At 32.9% G+C, this 23,671-nt stretch overlaps 1 long non-coding RNA gene across 1 annotated transcript; it reads left to right on the top strand.

Annotated features, from left to right (window-relative positions):
• The first annotated feature begins 11,242 nt into the window (after window positions 1-11,242).
• LOC111705338 (uncharacterized) lies at window positions 11,243-14,888 on the top strand. Its single transcript, XR_002765992.1, has 5 exons — window positions 11,243-11,329; window positions 11,397-11,434; window positions 11,998-12,046; window positions 12,696-12,748; window positions 13,884-14,888. It is a non-coding gene; the product is annotated as an uncharacterized LOC111705338 (long non-coding RNA).
• Window positions 14,889-23,671: the final 8,783 nt, after the last annotated feature.

The raw sequence follows: 23,671 nt of genomic DNA, 5'->3' as shown, positions 1-23,671 counted from the left end.
TTAAATTTATTTTTCTTATTCAATTGTTTTTTTTGTTCTTACTATTTAATAATTCTTTTATTACTTATCTTTTTTAGCTTTTTTCATTAATTTCATTCTTCATTCTTTTTTTCTTTTCTTTTCTTTTTCATATAAGTAGGCTTTCAAAGTGCTTATCTTCTATTTCAATTGAACATTTAGAAAATCTTGTATTAATTTTATCTTAATTATGCTTATCCTTCTTTGTTTTTGTCTCTTCTTATTCTTATTTATTAATTTTGTATTTTCCTTGTCTCATTTTAGTTTCTTTCTTTATCTTTCTGTTTTGTAATTGTTGTATTCTTTTCTATCTTATTCTTGTATACGTTAACCTTAGTTTTGCTTTCACTTTCTATTCTTTCTTCTTTGATATTCATTTTTTAATCTTCTTCCTCTTTTGTAATTCTTGTATATTTATTTTTTCTAATGTTTATTCCTCTTTGTATTTTTTTTCTTTTCTGTTCTGTCTAAGTTTATTGTTCATTTCCTTATCTTATTTAAATCTTCTCCCTATCCTTAGTCTAATCTATTCCTATACATCATCTATGCATTTAATTTGTTCACATAAAATATTAGAAATAAAAGAACAAATTAACTTATAATTTTCTGTAACACGCCTGCCTAAGAAGTTTCTTTTGCAATTAGACAGCCTCAGAGAAACTACGTTAACAAAGGTTTAAAATAGACAGCCTCAGAGAAACTACGTTAACAAAGTTTAAATCAGACAGCCTCAGAAAAACTACGTTTACAAAGGTTTAAATTAGACAGCGTCAGAGAAACTACGTTAACAAAGTTTAAATCAGACAGCCTCAGAGAAACTACGTTAACAAAGGTTTATATTAAACAGCCTCAGAGAAACTACGTTAACAAAGGTTTATATTAGACAGCCTCAGAGAAACTACGTTAACAAAGTTTAAATCAGACAGCCTCAGAGAAACTACGTTAACAAAGGTTTATATTAGACAGCCTCAGAGAAACTACGTTAACAAAGGTTTATATTAGACAGCCTCAGAGAAACTACGTTAACAAAGTAGAGAAACTACGTTAACAAAGGTTTATATTAGACAGCCTCAGAGAAACTACGTTAACAAAGGTTTAAATCAGACAGCCTCAGAGAAACTACTGCTGTGAATCAGCATGGTTAGCTCTGACTGGAATGTTCCTTGATATTTCAACATCAGTCCCTTCAGGGGCAGTTTAGTTTTTTAAATTATGCAAATATTTGTTTTTCATGAAATAAATTGAGAAAATGTTTTCACTTCTTTAAACCTAGAGGTGTGGAGCGCGCCTTCTCTACGCACGTTACAGATATTACTGGAATAAATCTGCGCGGGAATATTTAATATTTAATCAAGCTTACGCGCAAGGCGCATTGATGGACTCGTGGGGAAGAAGGGGGGGGGTGAATTTCAATTTTTTGATGTTATGCTAGCAAATACCTGATCTTTGCTAAATGGTAAAACATGTTCCATTTTTATTACTTAAACACATTTTTATTACAAAGCTTATAAACTCAAACGTATCAACTTTGAGTTTAATAACTATTGCGTGCTTTATTGCTCATGGGGTCACTTCTTGGAAAATTAGCAATATTTTATGCATGGTGCTAAAAAGTTTCTATGATTCCGGATTTTCTTTAAAAATAACATTTCTTGAAATTTAAAAATAAATAACATTTAAAATTTATAATTGATTCTGCTTTTAAAGTAACTTATAAATATCTAGAAATAGCCTTCGCATCAAGACAAGTACACAAATATTTAATAAATGAGCGGTAACATTATTATTTTGGCACCACATATTGATAACTTTTTGGACTAAAATTTTATTTGTATCTCGAAGGTTCTCGACCTTTTAGAATATATTTTGTCCGGAACATAACCTTCACGATAAGGATAGAATGTCCAACAAAAAATGTCAAACCAAATTTCTAATTTTTATAATTAATTATAAGTAAAAAAAGGTGATAACTCTTTTTATACTCTGAAGTTCTAATCCTTACATATTTGTAACATGATGTCGTAGATATGGATGTATCGTTTCGTTTTAAAAACGACGAAGAAAAATCGGAAAACGAGGCGGTCGTTTTTCGTCGTTTCATTAACGAAAGTATATCATTTTTAATTTTTGAAGACCCATCGTTAACTTATATATTTTTAAAAACAAAATGGATTTTTTGGTCGGAAAATTCTTAGATCAAAATCTCTGAGGTCAGAAAACATTCAGGTTATTTCTCCTGATAAAAGCAAAGACATTTAAGACAACATTCATAATCTATTATATATCCATGATTCATAAACTAATCTGACTAATCTGTTTTTCATTTTTTCAAAGTTTAAAAGTAATGTGGTTCTTTTTCAAAATCGATTTTGATCGTTTTTTTCGATTTTTTAAAAAAACGATTAACAATGCAAGTCGTATGACCATCAATATTTCAAAATATAAATTTTGCCAGATTCAACGTCTTAAAATTTTACTGTTTAAAAATTAGAGTTTGAGACAACTGTTTATTTATATTAGATTATATTGGAAGTGCTTGACACAAACTCTAATTGTTTAATCCTTATATATTTGCAACCTAATGATGTAGATCGATGATATTTCAAACTATTAATTCTGTTAGATCAAATGGTCGTAGTTTGAAACAAGACTTAGACGTAGACCAAGGTAAATTAAGTTGGGTTAATTTTTTTTTAAACATTATTTTGGAAAAAGTAATTTCTGAAAATCTGTAAAAAAAATTGTGAAAAATATCTTCAAAAAAAAGGTTAAATATAATTTCCCCCCAAATTTTTTATTTCAAATTGGTAAAATTGGTTTAAAAAAAGAGTTATACAAGTTTTCAATTTACAAGTTTTCAATTTACAAGTTTTTTAAATTTGTTAGTTGCTGCGAGATTAAACTTCCGGGAAAATATTGAAAATGATATTTCCGGCCAATCCTGACTTTCTTGTTCTAATTGATAAACATGTATTCCATTCTATTAATAGCCAATAAGGAGACCGAAGTAAGTTTAAATCTTGGATTTGTATTTTAAAGGAACTGTCACATTTAGAAATGGCATCGTTTTTTGCAAACAAACTGTTGAACAAACGATGGTTTTTTTAACTGAAAGAACGATTTAATTGAAGAATGAACGAATTTACTGAACACACGATTTTTTGAGCAAACGATTTTACTGAACGAACGATTTTATTGAACGAACTATTTTTATTGAACAAACAATTTTATTAAACGAACAAATTTACCGAAAGAATGATTTTATTTAACACACGATTTTACTGAACGAACGATTTTATTGAACAAACAAATTTATTGAACGAACTTTTTACTGAACGAATGATTTTAACGAACAAAGAATTTTATTGAACGAACAATTTTACTGAACAAACGATTTTATTGAACGAACAATTTTTGAATATATATAAAGTCGTTTTTTTAAATAAAAGAGGAATTCTGATATTTTCCTTTTCTGTTTCTTATGCATGAATCCGCAAAATATTTCATGCATTCACCAATGAAATTTGTAAATTAACTTCCCACAAGAATTGCAATACAAATGAAACTGTGAAGTAAGTTTACACAAGAACTGCAATATAATTGAAACTGTGAAGTAAGTTTGCACAAGAACTGCAATATAAATAAAACTGTGAAATAACTTTACTCAAGAATTGCAATATAAATGAAACTGTGAAGTAATTTTAAACAAGAACTGCAATATAAACGAAACTGTGAAGTAACTTTACAGAAGAATTGCAATATAAATAAAACTGTGAAGTAATATTACACAAGAACTGCAATATAAATTAAAATTTTTAAGTAACTTTACACAAGAACTGCAATATAAATGAAACTGTAAACTGTAAAGTAACTTTTTACAAGAACTGCAATAAAACGGAACTGTAAACTGTAAAGTAACTTTACACAAGAAATGCAATATAAATGAAACTGTAAAGTAACTTTACACAAGAACTGCAATATAAATGAAATTGTAAAGTAAATTTACACAAGAATTGCAATATAAATGAAATTGTCAAGTTAGGGTTTCCAACGCAAGTGGATTTTACTTGCGCGCAATTGCGAGCCATTTTGCACAAGTTAATTTAATTGCGCGCAAGTAACTTTACACAAGAATTGCAATAAAAATGAAATTCATGTGAAGTAAACTTACACAAGAACTGCAATACAAATTAAATGTAAAGTTACTTTCCACAAGAATCAATGAAAATGTAAAGTTACTTTACACAAGAATCAATGAAAATGTAAAGTGACTTTACACAAGAATTGCAATATAAATGAAAATTTAAGATGACTTCCCAAAAAAATTTGGGAGGGTGGAATTCCCGCACGATTTTATTAGAACAATAAGGTTTCGTTGGAGACCCCAAGTCCCCAATAATTTTCAACGGAGACCCTCAGATTTTCATTGAAAATCTCAAGCTTTTTATTGGAGACTCAGAGAGCTCTTATCATTGGAGCTATCAGATAAAAAAGGGGTAACTTATTAAAATAAGAGAGTGTCCAATAAAAAAGCTCTCTGTCTCCAATGAAAAGCTTGTGTTCTCCAATGAACGAATAAAAGATGATTTGTTCCCATTCTCTGTGAATCAAAATTTAGAATCTGTAATCAAGAATCAGATTTGGAGTAGATACTTGAAATGATTTATTTGAGGAAAAATTAAATCTAGAGCACATGGCATATAGATTTCTTGCTTGGGATTGAACCAGGGTTAACTGCTTTAGAAATAATAGATTTTATTAGAAACAAGGCGGTGATGTACAGGGTTACCAACAATAGATTAGACTTTAGAGACAACTAATAATTGTCTTGGTTTTCACATTCATATAGTTCCCTAGATCTGTTAACTTGTCTCGGTCAATTCATCGTTATTTGTAACAGATTTTAACTTGAACTGTTGATCTATATTTTTAAAAAGTTTTTATTTGTCTCTACAGTGTCATTATATTTGGGTAAACTTAAAACCTGAACTAGTGTAATGAGGCGGAAACCTAAACACTGCGTCATTTGGAATTTGAAATAATTATCTTTTCTATTTTTTCTTTTTTTCAAGAAATGCTATTTTCAATTTGGAATAATTGTCTTTTCTATTCTTTCATTTAATTAAGAAATGCTATTTTCAATTTGGATTAATTGTCTTTTCTATTCTTTCATTTTATCAAGAAATGCCAGTTTGAATTTGGAATAATTTTTTTTTATTTTTTTTTTATTTTTTCAAGAAATGCTATTTTCAATTTGGAATAATTGTCTTTTCTTTTCTTTCATTTTTTAAAGAAATGCTATTTTCAATTTGGAATATTTGTCTTTTCTATTCTTTCATAGTTTCAAAAAATGCTATTTTGAATTTGGAATAATTGTCTTTTATATTCTTTCATTTTATCAAGAAATTCCATCTTGAATTTGTTAATCTAAAATTCGCAACTGAAAAAAGAAGAAAATCATTTCGCTGTTTCCTGGCCACACTGCATAAATGTAACTCTGTTCCTTTATTATTTTCTAGGCAAAGTTTAATTAAACCTAATATGTTGTTCCAGTATTTTGCCTGGAGCTTATTTACTTTCATCACATCATGAATAAATCAGTAACATTGAGAATTGTATTGTCGCAGATCAAATAAATCTTAAAAATTATTATTGCGATTTCATCTTTTTTTCCTTAATCGAATAGGGGGTAAATTATTGAAGAAAAATATCTATAAATTTGCAAACATTTGCTGTAATTCTTTGATAATTTAAGATGAGAAAATGCCACTGACTATTAAAAGTTAATATCGAAAATAGACGTCCAACCCCCTAGAAGCCAACATGTCAAATTATTCCATTGATTTCCATTTTCATTCTTAAAATCCCGTTGAATTTGATTTGAAACAGGAAACGTTAAGCAACACTGGTTTCGATAAAATGTTGCAAACTAAGCAATAAATAAATTAATCCGTCAATAAATTGTTATTTAAACATGTTTATCTGATTGTATAACAGGATACTCATGTCACTCATTAAACTAGTTTCATCTTATCAATATAACTCAATATTAATTGTCACGCAGTAGCGCCTCAACATCTCCCCTCCCTCCTTCTCTTTCCCTCCCCCTTTACCCCTCATCCGAAACTCCCCCCCTGTCCCACTCCTACCCTTCATATGTCCCATTGTCCCTCCCCTCCACCTAGCTCTGCATAAAACTTTGCTACTTTAACCGAGAATGGCTTTTTTGGAAAGAATTAAACGAAAAAATTGAAAAATACAATTTTTAGAATTACAGATTTGAATTTACAAAATCATTGTCAACAGTTTCAAATAAAAGAATTAAAATGTGCAAATTCACATTTTAGGTGTTTCAAGATGGTTTAGATGATGGTGAATCTATCGACCTACGCCAAATCCGCTATACTTCACATTTGACCTACTCGCACGTGGTCTTACAGCGGCTAGATGAACTTTTGGCCGCAGCGCCCGGCCCCCAGCCTGTCCTAGCAGCGGTGCACGGCCCCCTAGCCTGTCCTAGCCGTAACGCTCGGCCCAAAAATTGTCTTAACCTAACCTAACCCTCAAATTATACAAAAATAAACAGCTGGCGTTGGGTCGATATTGCAGTAGGTCGGAAAGTAAGTAGGTCAGAAGTTCAGTAGAGGGATGTTGCGTATAGACGATGTAACATTAACGATGTTCTTAAGTACGTTTAGTTTACAGGGCGGTAAATTGCGGAAAAAACTGGACAGAAAAAGTAACTTTAATTACACATGTGTTACAAAGTGTGCCCAGAAACAAAATGAATCTGTAAGAAACTTTTTAAAATACTTTTTAATATTATTTTAAGAATTGGTTGTATTTTAATAAATCAGAAACAAGTAAGTTTTATTTTCTAAAAAATAATAATTTAAATTTTCTATGATATAGCTCAAAGGGCATCATAATAGAGTAAGATGGAAGACGAAAAGATTAATAAAAAATACAATAGAATATAACAAAAATTCCGAAAAACTATTAAAAGAATCAACCATTTGTGGAAAAAATGTATCTAATTGTTTTTTAGTTAGTTTTTTGTGGACAGCTGATTTAGTAAAAAAAATATTGTGAAGACGGAGTCGGAGATGAAACAAGAAAAGAATGTTTGAAAGATAATTAGATTAAAACTTTAGACAATGGATGTTTTTACGGTAAAGAATTTATAAACGCAAAGAGGATGAAAAAGTTCAAAAATAAAATAAAAATCATAAAAAATGAGAATAAGGAAAAATGAATACAAAAGGAAATTATAAAAATAGAATATGAAAAATGAAAGTATTGTACAACGACATACCGATCGTAAAGGCTTTTTCTAATCAAGAAAGAATTAAGAGGTGTCCGTCCGGCCCTGGTAATGAAAGGTTTAAGTTTGCTTGAGAGCAAATACTAAAAGGTTAACCCTATAAGACTGGGGGGGGGGTCTGAAGTTCTCGAGAAAATTTTCTAACTTTCGCTAAGAATTTGTTTTCGCGAAATTTTCAATAAACAATTTTGCGAATTTCAAACCTACTTAAAATTATAATTATAATTCAACTGCAATGAAAAAAACTTGCTCAGATTTTTAAGGTTAAAAATGTATCCGTTAGGTTCATACGAGTTCAATTATGTTTTTCATAATACTTTATTGTATTTTTAATGAAATATAATTGATTTTACTTGTATTTGAGAAGCAATTGTTTTCCGGATATTAGTTGCTAGTTTTCTTTATCTATTAACCCTATAAAGGCTGGGGGGGGTCTGAATCTATGTATATCCCCACCCCCTATAAATAGGCCTTATAGAATAGGTATAGGGTTGAATTGCATGTTCATCGCCCAACTTTTCATTGCTAGCTCGAAGAAAAAAAATTAGACGGATAACTTTAATAGTTTGGGTGCTAGGGACGGTGGAAAAAATGCCTAAAAAAGAGTAAAAAAATGAAAAAATAGTTTTTTTGTTTTAAACAAACATCAAAGTACGTGTGACACATGTTTCTACATAAATTTTGCATGGGCTTTTCAAATATATAATTTTTAGATTTGTAGCTTAAGTCACAAAAAAATTATGGGATATTTTAGATTTTTTATTTCAAAGACCGGACTTTTTTTCCGCCCTGTATACTACCCTATAAATTAAAAAAAAATATTTTTTTAACAAAAATCCTTTCAATTACTATTCATTAAAAGTCACAAAATTACACGGTGATAGTGTCAAAAATGAGAGTGCTAGGACAAAAAAACGCCCAGTTTCCCAAATTTCGTACAACGAAAATTTTGTTGGAAACTTTACCCTGCAAATTACAATATGCTTACGATAAAAGAAAAATGTAAGAAGCCATTTTAATACCATGCTAAATTCAAGAAAAATATAAAGATTGGACTTTGAAACAATTAATATTTTAGTTCTTTTAAAACCCGGAAATAATATTTACATATTTTTTACATTAAGAACTAAAAAAACTGTTTAATAATGAAGTAGTAAGACCTGCAATTCAGGAATATGTCATGAATATGTCAATCAACTTTACTTCTTACTTCCTGACACTTTACAATTTTTCAAGGTAATTAGATGAATTGATAAAAAGAGATTATTGTCTGTTTGAGAATTTTTTACGCCCTGTTGGAGTTTGAGTTTCCAACAGGATATTTCTTTTTGCCAGGTATTATTAAATCTACATGAGAAATATGTATCTGATTTTGGTTATTATGATATGATTAAAAATATTTTTTAACCGTTTTTTCTTAATGAGTTAAAATGTCTTGTTCTACAATGTACAATGCTCGAACCTTTTTACTTTTCCACTGTCATACATGAAAAGAAATGTTTTAAAACGCAAAATGTAATTAAAATTTTGCAAATTGTCCCTTTCAAACTAAATCTAGATTAAAACTGCGTTGTAGTTCTAAACTGAAAACATGCATAATTTTCATAGCTTTCTAGATATGTGTGGGATGGAATCCAAAGATTCGAAACTAGCCAACACAATTTTTTTATTTGAGCTTTTTGTATAAAATCGATTTGGATCGAAAGCCTTGCAAGTTTTTTGGAACCACCCCATCAACTCAAATACTTAAGGGGTTAGGGCTCTAAAATCTAAAAATTGAACTTGCCTTAAAGGGACTGTAAAGGAAAAATGAAAGGGGGTATAGGATTAAACCTGAGATTTTTAGGTTTTGAACGATACCTATAAGACATCAATCTTATGTTCCAGTTTCTAGAAATTGACATAAAACTGTGTCAAAATTATACCAAAATGAACATATGTCAGATTTTATAAAAGTTGGAATATATTTAAAAATATTATCAAATATATCTATTAAGAATGCAAAATAAAAATAAAAAATATAATATGAGCAAACCTGGGTTTTTCAGGCTCTGTGGGATATAATCGTTTTTAGATTGGTTGCTTAATTGTTGAATATGATCCGTTTAATGCTTCAACTTTTATACGAAATCTGACATATATGTCCGTTTTGGAATAATTTTGACACAATTTTATATCAATTTCTCAAAACAGGAACATAATATAGATGTCTTCTATACCCCTTTCATTTTTCCTTTACAGTCCCTTTAAATATTCGTATGAATCACACTCCCCTTCTGTACTATAACGGGGGGGGGGGGGAGTCCAATCGTGATAGGATTTATAGAAAATTTCAATCTGCATAAAAAAGTTCATAATTAATTACAATATTTTTGAAGGCTTGGTTCATGATCAATACCAACTAGAATTGCACTAATTAATTTATTTTGTAGTTCTGCAACCAAAAACTAAATTTCTTTACAAAAAAATTTTTTCTTTTATTTTCTTTTCCTTATGTAATGTAATGTAATGTTATTTCAAACTATGAATTCTGTTGGATTAAATAATCTAAACTTGAAATATCAAAGGTTTCCACCATCATCCTGTATGTAAGATAAAGTGATTTTAAGACGGCAACATTTAAAAATAGTTTTTTCTTCTTTTTTGATTGTTTAAAACTTGGCTGCTCTAGCACCACCAACCGGCCCCCCCCCCCCCCCCCAGAGTCATGTATTAACCAGACTAAAAGCTGGTTTCTATGAGTTTAAAACTCTAGAATTTATTATAAATATTGGTAGTCGTATATTGGAACACACACCGGTAGCATCAGTGATAAATATTTCAACACAACTTTTCTTAATATTTCTATCAAACTTTTCAGTTCTTTTTATTCAATTCTTGGTAATATTTATTACAGGGTAATCATCGTGCTTTAATGTTAAATTAGCTGACTATGTGCTAAAAAGTTTAATTAATTACCAGATTTTCTGCAAACTTTTTTTGTGTATTTCTAGAATATTTATTTCATTCGAAATGAAAATTTATTTGATATTATCATTCATTTTTTAATAATGTTTTGTATAAAAATTTATTAGATCCATATAAAAAAATAGCATCAAGACAAGAAACAAGGGCGTTTACAGAGGGAGGGGCAAGGGGGCAGTGACCCCCTCAGAGCTGTCACACTTTTAAAATCTGAAACTGAAGAACATAAAATCATTAGTTTGCTGTTTTTTGATATTTTTGTTTGAAGGAGAGATAAAGTAGTAGTTGTAAGGTAATTGGACTGTATGTGTACTTTTAAAGTATCCAAGAAGCCAAATGTTTTTACAGTTCAAACTCTTAGGGCGGGGTGGGGGGTTGGTCGGCAAAAAAATTTTTGCCCCCCCCCTAGATTTACTTTTCTATACGCCCTCGAAAAGAATGTACACAAACATTTGATAAAATTGACACGTCATGTGGACTTGAATTTCCTGAGTTCTTAACTTTGTGAAAAGTTCATATTTTTCTTATGTAAAAACAAAACCTAGCTTTAATTGTCGTTTTCAAAAGAAAACAAGCATATAACTTTTTACAATTCGTATAATCTAAAAAATATTACAACATTGACTGATATAAACATAAAGAATAGAATATATATTAGAGGGGAATTTACTAGAAAAAAGTGTAAAACGGCCATTTTGTTGTACTGNCCCCCCCCCCTCTCCAAGAAATAATTGACTAAATAAACAAGCATTGGAAGCCTTTCCCTTAACTTAAAGATTTTTTTCCATGGGGGGCGGACGTAGATAGATTGGGACCCCTCAGCCTTTAAATAAGGGTAAACCTTGGGTAAAATGTTGATTGTTCATAAAAAGTGACAGAAGACGTCCTTTCATAAAACGTATTTATAATTAATAAATAAGCTTTTTTATTTTTGTTTTAGGTTAATTGATTCAAGAACCACGAATCTCAGAAATATAAGATCATTAAACAAAGATGAAATTAGTCAAGAAAGTTCAGAGAAAGGTATAATGTGATAAATTTAAAAAATAAAATCATATTTTATACATTTTAATATTTCCTTTAATTCTAGTTGGAGACTTAGATTTCTTGGAATCCTCAATACCTCAGGTGATGCATGGTTAAAGGGACTTTCATGGTTTTTAACTGGTTAAAGGGACTATTCACGGGTTTTAAGTGTTTAAAGGGACTATTGACGGTTTTTAAGTGGTTAAAGGGACTATTAAAGGTTTTTCACTGGTTAAAGGGACTATTAAAGGGGTTTAAGTGTTTAAAGGGGCTATTGACGGTTTTTAAGTGGTTAAAGGGAAAGGGACGTTTACGGGTTTTAAGTGGTTAAAGGGACTATCCACGGTTAAAAGTGGTTAAACGGTATCTTTCTTTTATTATTAATGGGGATATTTTCTTCACCTGAAAATAGAAAAGTTAAATTTTAAGTTTTAAAAAAATTGTAGAAAAAGTAGAAAGAAAATTGACATAATTTATTACTTTTCAAGATAAAACAATTTGGGATATTCCTCATTTTTATTTAGAAATTACTTGCCTTTAACACATAACTTTTTCAGTTCTTTTGAACTGTTTGAATCAACATTTAAAAAAATATCTGTTTGCCTTTTATCATATGCTATAATTTATAAATTGATATTTTTTCAAAACTTTCTTTTTAATTGCAGAGCCGAAATAGAAGGTCAATTCTGGGTATACCCTTCCCAAGTGCAGCAGGTACAACAAATTTATTGAAAAGAAATTTGAAAAAAGAAATCTGAATTCGGAGAGAGCTGAATTATTTGCATCCACAATAGCATACAATTGTTTGAATGTTTATGAATTAAGAAATTGAAAAAATACCGACATTTTTTGTTGCTAGATTTTCAAAAAACGGTTAAATTTATCTTAAATTATTCTTTTAAATTTTAACCGGCCTTAAACCTTCCCTGTGTGATGTGAATTAACACACACAATTGGGGGAGGTAAAACTCCTTGATATTTTCTTAAAAACTACTCAATGAAAAGTACAGATGCCCTTCAGTTCAGTTTCCTCTCTTTGTTAACGATCGTTAACGAAGGGGTCGTCGTTAACGATCGATAACGAAGGGTCGTCTCGACGAATTTTATAAAAAGGATTGTTTTGAAAAACGATCGTGTTTAAAACCGAGCGTTTTGAAAACGACCATTTTTAAAAAACGGACTTTAAAAAAACGATCGTTTTTAAAAACGATTGTTTCGTTTTTGATTTTTAGTCGTCATTTTCATAACGAAACGATCGTTTTTCTGAATAATGAAAACGTTAACATTCACAATCCATTCAGCCTTTTATAGTTAATTCATACATACACAAACAAAAGCAAAACATTTACAAGATTTTGTTTAGTTGTTCAACTTTTCCCCCTGCCCTTTCTTCCAACCAACCTCATTGGATTTCAAGTGAGTTTTAATAATCTTAACCCTAAACAGGCTGGGGGGGGGGGCCTTTGGCGCCCCCATTCTAGTTTTATTGCCCTAGCATTCTCTTTTTTGAAACTGTAAACGTGATATTTTTTTATTTTTAATAAATAAAAATTAAAAGGATTTTTGTAATTTTGTTTATGCACAGGGTAGGGTACAGGGCGGTAATCTGTTAAAAAAAATCTGAAATAGTCAATATCTTTTTTATGACTAAAGCATCAGATCTAAAATCTATATTTTTGCAAAGCCCTTGAAATGTAGAAACACTTTGAGCTTTTTTTTCAATGAGCTGGCTTTGAAATATTGGGCTATGCACATGCATTTTAACCTAATACCTATTCTCAAAGGCCTTTTTCTAGGGGGCCGTGAGACGCCCCCCCCCCAGCCTTTATAGGGTTAAATAATTTTTATTGTTTTTGATATTTTTTATTAGTTCTTAGTGATTTTAAGTAATTTTGAGAAATATGTAGTAATTTTAAGTAATTTCAGAAAGTTTAAGTAGTTTTTAGTAATTTTAGTACGCTTTATTAATTTTTAGTTAATTTATGTAACTTTTAGTAATTTTTAATAATTTCAATAACTGTTAAAACACAACTTTTCATCATATTTTTATTTATGAAGACATTGCGTGATTTACAAGTATTGCAATTGAAGTCGTTAACTAGGCACCCTTTGTTTACCAGTTTTAATAACAATTAAAACTTTTTTAAAACTAAATAATTTGTCTGTTTGTCTTTAAAAATGAAAATAGAATACTTTACTGATAACAAGGGGTGTTTTAGTGCCCCAATCATCCGAGATTTTAATTTGTCTATAGATATCTAAGAAAATATATATCTAGCTTGTAAAGGTATGTAAACCATAATTTAACCATTTACAAATCAGAAGACTGATCATTGTCATCAATCGCTAATTTTCTAATTTTAATATGAATTCAACCTGATGGTGTAAACCTATTATACCTTATCTTTTTAATCTTCCAGAGTAAAAGTTTTAAATATCATATGTCTACATTATCAGATTGCAAAGATATAATAATGTGGTGCCGGCGCGTGATCAGTATCTTCCTATCTTAAACAAAGTTTTAAAATAATTCTGAAACTGCTATTTTTAGTTAATATTCAATCCTCCTAAACCTAAACCTGGAGCCCCTGCCCCCACACCCTCTAAACCTTCACCTTCAAGATACCCACCCGGCCCCTCCAATCCTTCACCATCAAGATACCCTCCCCGCCCCTCTGATCCCTCGCCCTCAAGATACCTTCAAAGACCACAAACAAATTACAAGAGTCCTCAAAAACCTCATTATGTTCCAAGAAGCGGCCTCCCCCTGTCCTACAATGGACTCCCAGTGCCTCCTCCCACAGCTCGTGTTGACCCCAATACTATTGAATACAATGGCTGGATTCCTTACCATAGTTCTTAGATCAACAGATTACTATGGTTTAAAGGGAAGAGTCACGATTTTCAACAGGACACTCTCTTTCTAGACACTGTATGCAACATATTTAAGCTTAAAGAGACTGTTGTTGTTATTTCAAATAACCACTAGTTCAAGAGGGGAATGTTGCAATTCACAAAGGATCCCTTTTAAACTCTTGTCTAACAAAATAATCAAAATCAAATAACCCTGATATTGATACTTTCATCTTGGTGGTTTCTTTTTTAAAGTGACAATTGCACATTTATGCAGCGAAAATAAAGAAAGAAATTGTCAGAATTGAAGTCTTTATTTGACAGGGTCGCCTGATATTATGTCGACCTGCCCCTCTTATGGAATAATAAGCAATATTTATGCCATATATTCTAAATCTTAAGCGGCTGTAATAAAGAAAACTTAATTTAGAACTTTTTTTTAATCACTATGTTCGCTCTTCACCTCTAGTCAAGCCATTCACACTGTTACCAATAGTCTCACCTAACTGATTTTATAACTGTTAACCACAAATACATAGTTTTCTATTCGTCAAATAATGAATCTTTAAGAAACATTATTCATCTAATGTGCTATTTAATTAAATAGTTATTATTTTGTGATTTCAAATGTTGATAATTTGCTAAGGGCATTTTGTATGTTGTTATTTATTCTTTAAAAGCAGTACTAGTATAGTATATGAATAAAAATCAATAAAGCAATGCACTGAGTTTCCCAAATATTCAACGAGTCGGTTTTTCTTACAATATATTTATATACAAAAGATACAAACTTTAAATCGAACGATACTAATACAAACTAAATGTTATGAATCTAATCAGTTCTATTAACAGGAGACATTTTACATTCTCATTTTCATCGTTTCACTTATACAAATTAAATATTGATAATCAAATTAGTTTCATCAAATAGGGGAATTCTTCAAGGGAACCTTAATTCAAGGGAGCTGAATCACAACTGCCTGTCCCCCTTCGATTTTGCTCCATCCTAGGATCGCATTTAACCCTAGCTACCCAGGGGTTGTTCCGCCCCCTCCCCAACGCTTGGGTCTTCAAGATAACGGAAAATTCGGCGTCGCTTGGGTTATTTATAGAATCCAAATGCAAACTCAAATAAATCCGTTAGGATTCAAAATAGGACTCTAAAGTCCAACCGTAGGGTTAAAGATGGGGGGGGGGGGGGAAAGGGGGCATGATTCCCCTTGGTAGCTATGATCTCAGCGATCCAAAAAATCCTTGAATTGCTGATCGTAAAAGATCAACAAAACTCGCCCACTGTTACACTAGTTTAATTATTTAATATTTTTTCTATTGTTATTTTTGTTTATTTATTTGTGCTGTGCACACTTCAATGCAATAAAAATAGATCATTGAAATGGTTACTGTTATTATAACTCACCCTTTATATAAAAATGGTGAGTAAAAAAAGTGTCATGATACATTTTTGCTGCAATATGTTTTAGAAATGTTTTAATTTTTATGCAACTAATATTGCTCTACACTAGTATTGGGTTTCTAGGGAAATGGAAAAAAAACATCTGCATTTTGTGCGCACATTTTTTATTCCGCAATTTTGCGCATTTCTTATGTGGATAAAAAATCACGGAAATTTCCGTTTTTTCGAGCAAAAGTTCGGAATTTTCGAGAAACAAAAAATGCGAAAATCCCGCACAAATACTTGTATGTTCAATGAAATACTTCTTACAGAAAAAAATAACGTTTTTTCAAAAGCTTGCTTTAAAATCGTTCGTTCTGTTATTTTTTTATCTTTTAGAAATACTGTTCGATCTTTCATGATCGTTCCATCAATTTTAAATCAAATGTTTAAAATTTTTTTTTCGTTTTTTCATCTGTCTGAAAGATGCAAGTCGTTCGTCCAACAACATCGTTCACAAAAACAATGCCCATATTTAGCAGCAATAATATGGTTAATGCCCATCTCTAGCAGCAATAATATGGTTAATGCCCATATCTAGCAGCAGTAATATGGTTGATGCCCATCTTTAGCAGCAATAATATGGTTAATGCACATATCTAGCAGCAAAAATATGGCTAATGCCCATCTCTAGCAGCAGTAATATGGTTAATGCCCATCTCTAGCAGCAGCAATATGGTTTATGCCCATCTCTAGCAGCAGTAATATCGTTAATGCCCATCTCTAGCAGCAGTAATATGGTTAATGCCCATCTTTAGCTGCAGTAAAATGGTTGATGCCCATCTCTAGCAGCAGTAATATGGTTAATGCCCATCTCTTGCAGCAGTAATATGGTTAATGCCCATCTCTAGCAGCAGTAATTTGGTTTATGCCCATCTCTAGCAGCAGTAATATGGTTAATGCCCATCTCTATCAGCATTAATATGGTTAATGCCCATCTCTAGCAGCAGTAATATGGTTAATGCCCATCTCTAGCAGCAGTAATATGGTTAATGCCCATCTCTAGCAGCAGTAATTTGGTTTATGCCCATCTATAGCAGCAGTAATATGGTTAATGTCCATCTCTATCAGCAATAATATGGTTAATGCCCATCTCTAGCAGCAGTAATTTGGTTTATGCCCATCTCTAGCAGCAGTAATATGGTTAATGCCCATCTCTATCAGCAATAATATGGTTAATGCCCATCTCTAGCAGCAGTAATTTGGTTAATGCCCATCTCTAGCAGCAGTAATTTGGTTAATGCCCATCTCTAGCAGCAATAATATGGTTAATGCTCATCTCTAGCAGCAGTAATATGGTTAATGCCCATCTCTAGCAGCAATAATATGGTTAATGCTCATCTCTAGCAGCAGTAATATGGTTAATGCTCATCTCTAGCAGCAATAATATGGTTAAGAATGCTAGGGGGAGTTGTACAGAGTATACAGACTTTAAATGGCTAAAACAGGAAAATGTGTATAATAAAATAAAAATAATTATAATTAAAAATAAAAATAATTAAAGTATTATAGTTTGCACAAGATGGCACAAATCACGGTTTTTTACACACATTGTATTATGTATTTATATCTATATAGAATTAAAAGATGTATGTTTATACATATATCTATACTAAACAAACAGAATTACAATAATAATAAGTAAAATCATTGACGTGCAAACCATGAAACCAATAATTTATATCTTTCATTAAGTAACATGCTTTTATTGTTAAAAAAAGAGTTATACAAAATATTTTATTGAAAACTATTGTTTTCTTTCAAATGCTGAAAGACAAAACATGAAAAACAACAGACCTTGAAAGGATAATCTTTTGTGGGAAAAGCTTAAAATTATAAAAATTACTCAAATCAATATTTATAAAGTTGTAATCTCTATTTGTCTGTTTGTTTTTTCGATCAGATCATAACACAAATTTAATTGATAACCTCATGAAAACCACGGGAATGTTCTTAGCCTTGTTTTAAGATTCTACATTGAGTTTGTTCGACTATAGGGGAAAAGGTAAAATCGTACTTTCTGAAGAAGCGCGGGTAAACGGTTGGAGTTATCATGGATACCCTGGGCAATGCTGGTTCCCAAGCTAACGTTACATATACTTAGGGATTATAAAATTAGCGTTCCCAAGCAGGTGCTTGGGTTATTTAAACAAAGAAATTGTTTAGCAACTGGACACGTAGCCATATGGGTGCAACACTGCAAAAGGAAACAGGTGCCCCCTAACTCTGTTTCTCTTGGTGATCTGGAGCCAATACCACGAGTAAACGGATAAAAAACCACGTTTTTTGACTACAAACTATGCACCCTTCAGATGGTGGGTAGTGAGGGTTATAGAGGTAGGAGAATGCTATAAATGCCAGAAACAATCCTAAAACAAGTGGGAATCGGTACCCATATTGTATACTTTGCTCATATAAAAACCCATGTTAAAGACTGAAGCTTGCTAGTAGTGAGAGTAGTTGCCATTCAGATTCTGCTTCCAGGGGTGGCGGCAGGTTCTCTCAAATATCAGACGGTAGTTGGGGTAGTGAGGGTAGTTGCCATTTAGATTCAACTTAAAGGGTGGGGGTGGGGTCTCTTTAAAACAGACAGTAGTTGGGGTAGTGAGGGTAGTTGCCAATCAGATTTAGCTTCAAGGATGTGGGCGGGTTCTCTCTAAAAACAGATGGTAGTTGGGGTAGTAAGGATAGTTGCCATTCAGATTCAACTTCAAGGGTGGGGGTGGGGGGTCTCTCTAAAAACAGACGGTAGTTGGGGTAGTAAGGATAGTTGCCATTCAGATTCAGCTTCAAGGGTGTGGGTGGGATCTCTCTAAAAACAGACGATAGTTTGGGTAGTGAGGGTAGTTGCTATTCAGATTTAGCTTCAAGGATGTGGGCGGGTTCTCTCTAAAAACAGATGGTAGTTGGGGTAGTAAGGATAGTTGCCATTCAGATTCAACTTCAAGGGTGGGGGTGGGGGGTCTCTCTAAAAACAGATGGTAGTTGGGGTAGTAAGGATAGTTGCCATTCAGATTCAACTTCAAGGGTGGGGGTGGGGGGTCTCTCTAAAAACAGATGGTAGTTGGCGTAGTTAGGATAGTTGCTATTCAGATTCAGCTTCAAGGGTGGGGGTGGGGTCTCTCTAAAAACAGACCATAGTTGGGGAGTAAGGGTAGTTGCTATTCAGAATTAGCTTAAAGGGTGGGAATGGAAACAGACTGTAGCTGGGGTAGTGAGTTGTTGCCAATCAGATTTAGCTTCAAGGGTGGGGGTAGGGTCTCTCTAAAACAGACGATAGTTGGGGCAGTAAGGTATAGCTGCTATTCAGATTAAGCTTCAAGGGTGGGGATGGGTTCTCTCAAAAACAGACAGTAGTTGTGGTAGTGAGGGTAGTTGCCTTTCAGATTTAGCTTCAAGGGTGTGGGTGGGATGTCTCTCCCATCCTTCCCCATCCCATCCCTCCCTATACCATTACTCCCTATCCCATCTTTCCCTATCATATCCCATCCAAATCCCATCCCTCCCAATCCCATTCCATTCATGTCTCACTGATAGAGCAATCATACCATTTAGCTTTTAACAAAAGTTTCTTAAGTTCATGAATAATTTTTCAATCAAAAGACCTTGTTTATAAAATTTATTAATCAACGTAGTTCGGAAATATGTAAAGATAGACCAGAGATTAGAGATTAACCCTATTCCCGCTGGGGGGGGGGGGTCAATTTGCCCCCCCCTGTAGTTTTTTTACATACCCAAAGCCCTCCCTTTAGGCCTAAAACCGGGCTTTAATACTAACTGCCTGAGTCCTCAGGCACACTGCCTGAATGACTGTTTTTGCCTGTAGCAAACTAAATCTTTGTTTTGACCCATTTTCACTTGTCAGATTTTGATAAAATTTAGCTTTTTGGAAAGCCTATGACATAAGGAAACGGATTGCACAAGTTTTGCGAAAAAAAAATTGCAAATTTTTTGCAAACAACCTGTCAAAGGAAATTTGCACATTTTTAGTTTTTAACACCTATAATTTGCGATATTTTCCACAGCATGTTCTATTGTGTATACAAGTACTGTACAAGACCAATCAGGAGACATCTGTATTCAGGGATATTTAAGGATTCTTTGAATAGGAAATGCATAATCTTTAAAAATAGACAATAGTCATAAACATTAAGTTTTATGTTTAACCATATCCCTGCTGGGGTACTTGAAAACCAGGATATGCTGGGGGGGAGGGGGGTCAATTTGACTCCCCCCCCTCTAAATCCCATGTTTTATGTCCAAATATTAAAAATGATACATCATTAGAAAGCTCCTGTGCTCTACTTTCAGAATCTGCAAAAAAATTTGCAAATTTGCAAAAATTGATTTTTTAATCGCAAAATCCAGTTATAAAGTATAAATGTTGGCAAAAAAAATTTGTCCAAAAAATGAAAAATTAAACATTTTTCAAAAGCCCTTGACCATACCATTTCAAATATGCAAAAAATTTTGCAAAATTTTAAAAGAAAAACTAAAAATGTGCAAATTTCCTTTAACAGGTTGTTTGCAAAAAATTTGCATTTTTTTTTTCGCAAAACTTGTGCAATCCATTTCCTAATGTCATAGGCTTTCCAAAAAGATAAATTTTATCAAAATCTGACAAGTGACAAAGATTTAGTTTGTTACAGGCAAAAGCAGTCATTCAGGCAGTGTGCCTGAGGTGTTTCACGAGCCATCTCACGACCAATGTTTAAGTCAAGTTGCCCCTGTGAAGATCTGTATCGCCCCTGGGGAGCGTACTGTGTGTGTCTGTTGCTGTATTCTGGAAGATTCTGCGCAGAAGCTAGTTTATGTATAGTAGCCGGTTTCATAATAAAAGCGTTCATTTTTAACACAGTTTTGGTCAATGAGCGGGCTCAGACACATGTCTGTCCCTTGATTAAAGTTATTTCCGTTCAAATAAGTATTCCTCCCAGGATCAATGTGGTAAGATTTACGCTATTTATTACCTTATAAACCTGAGATTGTGAAAGTTTTAAATTAATCATACGTTATCAAGGTTTTTGATGTTTTGTAAAAGATGAATATTTAAAGTAAAATATTGTTTATTTAATCTATGTATAACTACAGTTTTTTATGCCTAAATGAAACGTTTTTGATCGAAGAATTTTTAATATTTATGGTTGATTATGTGCTTTTTCTGTAGTAATTCTTTTATGGTTTAGATTGAAGTTCCGAAATATAAATTGAGTTCGAGACAAGTTTTTTATTCTTACAAAAGATGAGTCGATCTCGGGAGGATCTTCTGATCAATCCAGAGGAATACAACCCGGTAACAATTTACGACCATCACTCGGGGTTGAGAAACATTCAATCACAACCATTAGGGGTTAAAATATAACTATTTTAGCTTTAAAGAAAAGATTTGAAACTTAAATTGGAGTTTCTTCTTTTTTTATCTTCTTGATCTCCTTGCATCTGCCAGATTAATATCCGGAAAGATTTCAAAGAGGGGGGAGATTTGAGATTCTTGAGTAAGGGGATCTTAAAATTTGAAATACTGAGAATTAAGAATTCTGAGACAGAAATCTTTGTAATCTTTTGTATCTGCCAGGTTAATACCCGGAAAGATTTCAAAAGTGGTGAAGATTTGATTTTCTAAAAGTAAGGGGAGGTTTTACTCTTTTATCGAGATTTTGAATATTGATTTCTCTTTAACTTCATTGTATTTGCCAGTTTAATAACCGGAAAGATTTCAATGAATAGTGGAGATAGAAACTTTTAAATAAGGGTGAATTCTGGGTCTAATACTGAGTTCAGAGTATTGGGGTTTATAATGGTGGTGTTTCCTTGATTTCATTGTGTCTGCCAATATATATTTGGAAAGATTTGATGAATAGCGGAGACCATAAACCCATGAGTAAAGATATTTGAGAATTGCAATGAAATAAATTGAATTGAAATATTAAAATCCCCCATGATCCCTTTGTATCTGCTAAACTAATATTTGGAAAGATGTCAAAGAGGGGCGGAGATTTAAAATTTTTCGAGATATAATAAATCTTTTAATTTGAAATATGAGTGGTCAATCTAGTCAACGGGGGGCATCCAGGAGAAGGTCTACGTCTGAGTAGCACTTTAAATATACCTGAAACCGTTTCAATCAACAGATTTTCCAATTTAAATCCTGATAGATGTGTTTCTACCCCGCAGATTAATTTAACGGGGTTTAATGACGATACTTTTCGCAATAATAGGGGGCATGTCTAGAGTCTAGAATCCAAACCAGATCAAAGGGGGGTTCTAATTCATCATAGAGCAACAATATAATGTGTTTCTTGAGGAGATTCAGCAGAAAATATCGGAGGTTTTATTAACAAGGGGGGAGTTCCACTTAGTAGGAAGGCAGTCTGAAGGATAAATTGAATTGGATTCGAAGGGAAGCCAAGAGATTAACCAGAGCTATGCCAGATGATTCCAACCCTCCTGACGCTCCTGTCCAAGCTTCTGGGTCTAATGCAGGGCTGTACCAAGGATCAAGGATCAGAATGGATGATCAAGATTATGAATTTCATGATGAGCCTGTAAACCGAGATCCACCATCTGCTACAGAACACACTCCTGTATCCAGGGGGAGAAGGGATGCAAACCTGAGTAAGAATGAGAGATCAGTAATGGTTTGCGGATCAAGTACCATCCCACTGGTTACAAATCCCACCAGACTGATGCATCAACAAGAGCAACTAGTTTATCATACTCCAGGACGGAGTCCTCACTTTAGGGGATCAGTAATAATTTCTGGAGCAGAGTGTGTGTCTGCAAGGTCTGGATCTAATAGTCTAAACAGTTCTCCTGTATCTAATGCCAGGGGAGGAGATGTGGATCTTGATCAATCCTTGGAGAACGTTCTATTTGGGATTCAAGGACTGCCCAAAAACTCTGGAAGGGGAAATGTCGTAGGTGCGGAGTATGATGGATCCTGGAGAGTCAGGATGGATGCTAGGCAGGATACATTTGAAGAGAAGTTGGATCAAATTCGTCGGGGAATGTCAACTATTGCCACTACAGTGCACAGGGCTGAATCTATGTACAGGTCAATGCAGGAGGATATAGAAGCCCTGAAGTCTAATAGTACTGAAGCATGGGTGAGGCTGAAATCTGATGAGAGAAGGTTGGATAAACTTGAAGATACTGTAGTCAGAGTTGAACTTAAACTGGATGAGAAGATGGAGATGGTTCAGGATTGGTTTGTGGAGCTTACTACCCGGGCTACTCCTGATATTCCTAAGGAGATTGTGGATTCTATCCAGGAAGTGATAAATGATAGTTCATCCGGGTCTGCTGTGCATAGAATGAGGGAGGAGATCGGTGAAATCAGGAATTCTCTGGATACAAGCAGACATGCTACGGAAGGATTAAGAGGATTAGTGGTGAATTTATCAAAGCAATTAGCCAATACATCCTATCATCCTGTGATCCAAGGACAGTATTCACTGCGAAGAGATCCAACTTCAGAGGAGAGTACGCTGCGAGAACAAGAGATCATCAGGAAAGGGATTGAACGGGCGGAGAAGCAGCTTAGGCAAATTATCTTAGTTGATTCGGCGATTGATAGTAAGAATATCTCGTTGATCAAGAAGCTTAAAACGGTTGATGTTCCCTCCGTTCATACTGCAGTGGGAAATATTCAAAAATCACTGCAGAAATATATTAAATTTCATGGGATGGATCATGAATATTGTGATTCCATTAATGATTTGCTGGATTCCGTGGAGAACTGGTGTCTAAGGATTGAAGAGCTCTACAATAACGCTGAAGTTCACAGCATTAACACTTCAAAGAGTGATTCAGCTGATGTAGGAGTGTTCTCCGACAATGCAAAAGTTACAGTGTATGAGTTTCTTGAATCTGCTGAGATTGCGTATTTGGGTTGGGGAAATTCTGTTCAAAAAGCCAATCGCCTATACAATAGACATCTATCTGATGAGATCAAGAGCAAATTAATCAACAAGTCGGACTCCTACATGGATATGAAGAAATGTTTGATCATGAACTATGGAGGAGTGTCAAGA

This window comes from Eurytemora carolleeae, unplaced genomic scaffold, assembly GCF_000591075.1.
Source record: "Eurytemora carolleeae unplaced genomic scaffold, Eaff_2.0 scaffold320, whole genome shotgun sequence".
Taxonomy (NCBI): Eukaryota; Metazoa; Arthropoda; class Copepoda; order Calanoida; family Temoridae; genus Eurytemora; species Eurytemora carolleeae.
The sequence above is the reverse complement of the archived record's forward strand: the minus strand, read 5'-3'. Positions and strand labels throughout refer to the sequence as shown.